Raw genomic sequence first — 4,290 nt, forward strand, 5'->3', positions numbered from 1 at the left:
ACGGCCACTGTGACCCCTACGGTGGACTCTGCAGCCGCTCCAGTCCCAGTTCCTGCAGATGCTCCAGTTCCAGCTCCTGCAGCCACTCCAGTTCCAGCTCCTGCAGCCGCTCCAGTTCCAGCTCCTGCAGCCGCTCCAGTTCCAGCTCCTGCAGCCGCTCCAGTTCCAGCTCCTGCTGCTACTCCAGTCCCAGCTCCTGCAACTGCTCCAACTCCAGTTCCTGCAGCCACTCCAGCTCCAGTTCCTGCAGCTGCTCCAGCTCCTGCAGCCGCTCCAGCTCCTGTGGCTGGGTCAGAGAAAAGAGCTGTAGCAGCGCAAGTTGACCCTGCAGAGGGTATTCCAACCCCTGTGGCAGACCCTGTAACGGGGTCAGAGAAACGAGCAGTAGCAGTGCAAGTTGACCCTGCAGAGGGTATTCCAACCTCTGTGGCAGACCCTGTAACAAGGTCAGAGAAACGAGCAGTAGCAGTGCAAGCTGCCCCTGTAGAGAAGGTGAAAAAATGGTATAGAGATTCAGGTCGTTTAGAACGCAGAGAGTCTTCTGCCAAATCTAGGTATAGAGACGACGGAGACGACGACGACGCTGGGCCATCAAGGGTTCAGGAGGAGGAAGATGAGGATGCCGAAAAATCAACAGTAACTACCCGGAGCCTAAACGAGCGTGAGTTACGAGATGTGCGAAAAGATTTTGGTCGCTGTATAGGTGAACAGCTTGTCACCTGGCTGCTCCGATGCTGGGACTCTGGAGCCAATTGTGTGGAATTAGACGGCAGGGAAGCCAAGCGACTGGGATCCCTTGCTAGAGACACAGGCATTGACAAAGCAATTGCAGATGGAGCACAATCTCACAGCCTCTGGAGGCGTCTCCTCTCAGCTGTGAGGGAAAGGTATCCCTTCAAGGAAGAACTTTTATGTCTACCAGGCAAGTGGACCACTATGGAGAAGGGAATCCAGTACCTGAGGGAATTAGCCGTACGGGAAGTGATTTATGAGGATCCAGACCTCAGACAAACATCCAAAGATCCAGATGAAGTCAGGTGTACACGACCCATGTGGCGGAAGTTTGTACGGAGTGCACCATCATCATATGCCAGCTCATTGGCAATAATGGCCTGGAAAGAGGATGAGGAACCCACAGTGGATGAAGTGGCTAAACAACTCCGGCAGTACGAAGAAAGTCTCTCCTCTTCCTTACAGGCCTGCGTCTCAGCTGTGGAGAAACTTTCTGAAGAGTTCCACCAACTTAAAGAGAATCTATCTTCATCCCCACCTGAACCAACCAGTGTCCACCGAACAAAAGAGAACACTGTGGAGAACCTTTCTGAAAAGGTTCACCAACTTGAAGAGAGATTATTCTCCTCCTTACCTGTACAGAGCAGTGTCTCAGCTATCAGGGGTAGGCGTTCATCCACACAAGGAAGACGATATGGTGGGTACTCACCCCGTGCCACCCTGTGGTTTTACTTACAAGACCATGGAGAGGACATGAGAAAATGGGATGGAAAATCTACTGCGACCCTAGAGGCACGGGTACGTGAGTTGCAAAAGAAAACAATCAAGAAAAAGGGATTCTCTGAAAAGTTTGCTGCTCCAACTTCCAGCAGACAGTCCTTCAAACACAGAAATGAAGAAGATTCTGACCAGGATTAGGGGAGCCCTGCCTCCAGCCAGGGGGAGGAAAGGGACAATCGAGTTTATTGGACTGTGTGGATTCGATGGCCTAGCACGTCAGACGCACAGAAGTATAAGGCTTTAGTAGACACCGGTGCACAATGTACTATAATGCCATCGAGCTATAAAGGACCAGAGCCCATCTATATTTGTGGAGTGACAGGCGGATCTCAGCAGTTGACTGTATTGGAGGCTGAAGTGAGTCTGACTGGGAATGAGTGGGAAAAGCACCGCATTGTGACTGGCCCGGATGCTCCATGTATCCTTGGCATAGACTATCTTAGAAGAGGATATTGCAAGGACCCAAAAGGGTTCTGGTGGGCTTTTGGTATAGCTGCCTTAGAGACAGAAGGCATTAAACAATTATCTACCTTGCCTGGTCTCTCAGAGGACCCCTCTGTTGTGGGGTTGCTGAGGGTCGAAGAACAGCAAGTGCCAATCGCTACCACAACTGTGCACCGGCGGCAATATCGCACTAATCGAGACTCCCTGATTCCCATCCATAAACTAATTCGTCAATTGGAGAGCCAAGGAGTGATCAGCAAGACTCATTCACCTTTCAATAGTCCCATATGGCCAGTGCGAAAGTCTAATGGCGAGTGGAGACTAACAGTGGACTATCGTGGCCTGAACGAAGTGACGCCACCACTGAGTGCTGCAGTGCCGGACATGCTGGAACTCCAGTACGAACTTGAATCGAAGGTAGCCAAGTGGTACGCCACAATTGATATCGCTAATGCATTTTTCTCCATCCCTCTAGCAGCAGAATGCAGGCCACAATTTGCCTTCACTTGGAGGGGAGTCCAATATACTTGGAATCAGCTGCCCCAGGGGTGGAAACACAGCCCTACCATTTGCCATGGGCTGATCCAGTCTGCACTAGAGCAGGGGGAAGCTCCTGAACACCTGCAGTACATCGATGACATTATTGTGTGGGGTGACACAGCAGAGGAAGTTTTTGAGAAAGGGAAGAAAATAGTCCAAATCCTTCTGAAAGCCGGTTTTGCCATAAAACAAAATAAAGTCAAAGGACCTGCACGAGAGATCCAGTTTTTAGGAATAAAATGGCAAGATGGACATCGTCAAATCCCAATGGATGTGATCAACAAAATAACAGCTATGTCTCCACCAACTAACAAAAAAGAAACACAGACTTTCCTAGGTGTTGTGGGGTTTTGGAGAATTCACATCCCAAATTACAGTCTGATTGTAAACCTGCTCTACCAAGTAACTCGTAAGAAGAATGAGTTTGAATGGGGCCCTGAACAACGACAAGCGTTTGAACAAATCAAGCAGGAAATAGTCCATGCAGTAGCCCTTGGGCCAGTTCGAACAGGACCAGATGTAAAGAATGTGCTCTACACTGCAGCCGGGGAGAACGGCCCCACCTGGAGCCTCTGGCAGAAAGAACCTGGGGAAACTTGAGGTCGGCCCCTGGGGTTTTGGAGTCGGGGATACAGAGGATCTGAGGCCTGCTATACTCCAACTGAAAAGGAGATATTGGCAGCATATGAAGGAGTTCGATCTGCTTCGGAGGTGGTCGGTACTGAAGCGCAGCTCCTCCTAGCACCCCGATTGCCAGTACTAGGCTGGATGTTCAAGGGAAGGGTCTCTTCTACGCATCATGCAACTGATGCTACGTGGAGCAAGTGGGTTGCACTGATTACTCAGCGGGCTCGAATAGGAAACCCCAGTCGCCCAGGAATATTGGAAGTGATTATGGACTGGCCAGAAGGCAAATACTTTGGGATATCATCCGAGGAGGAGGTGGGTCGTGCTGAAGAAGCCCCACTGTACAACCAGTTACCAGAGAATGAAAAGAAATATGCCCTGTTCACTGATGGGTCCTGTCGTATTGTGGGGAAGCATCGGAGATGGAAGGCTGCTGTATGGAGTCCTACACGACGAGTTGCAGAAGCTGCTGAGGGAGAAGGTGAATCGAGTCAGTTTGCAGAAGTGAAAGCCATTCAGCTGGCTTTAGACATTGCTGAACGAGAAAAATGGCCAGTTCTCTATCTCTACACCGATTCATGGATGGTAGCAAATGCCCTGTGGGGATGGTTACAGCAATGGAAGCAAAACAACTGGCAGCGTAGGGGCAAACCCATCTGGGCTGCTGCTTTGTGGCAAGACATTGCTGCTCGGGTAGAGAACCTGGCTGTGAAAGTACGTCACGTAGATGCTCATGTGCCCAAGAATCGGGCTACTGAAGAACATCAAAACAACCAGCAGGTGGATCAGGCTGCTAAGATTGAAGTAGCTCAGGTGGACCTGGATTGGCAGCATAAAGGTGAATTATTTATAGCCCGATGGGCCCATGACACCTCAGGCCATCAAGGTAGAGATGCAACATACAGATGGGCTCGTGATCGGGGGGTGGACCTGACCATGGACGCTATAGCACAGGTTATTCATGACTGTGAAACATGTGCTGCAATCAAGCAAGCCAAACGGTCAAAGCCTCTTTGGTATGGAGGACGATGGCTGAAATATAAATATGGAGAGGCTTGGCAGATTGATTACATCACACTCCCTCAAACTCGCAATGGCAAGTGCCACGTACTTACAATGGTGGAAGCAACCTCCGGATGGCTGGAAACATACCCTGTGCCTCATGCC

The sequence above is a fragment of the Aythya fuligula genome, chromosome W (assembly GCF_009819795.1).
Source record: "Aythya fuligula isolate bAytFul2 chromosome W, bAytFul2.pri, whole genome shotgun sequence".
In the NCBI taxonomy this organism is placed as follows: domain Eukaryota; kingdom Metazoa; phylum Chordata; class Aves; order Anseriformes; family Anatidae; genus Aythya; species Aythya fuligula.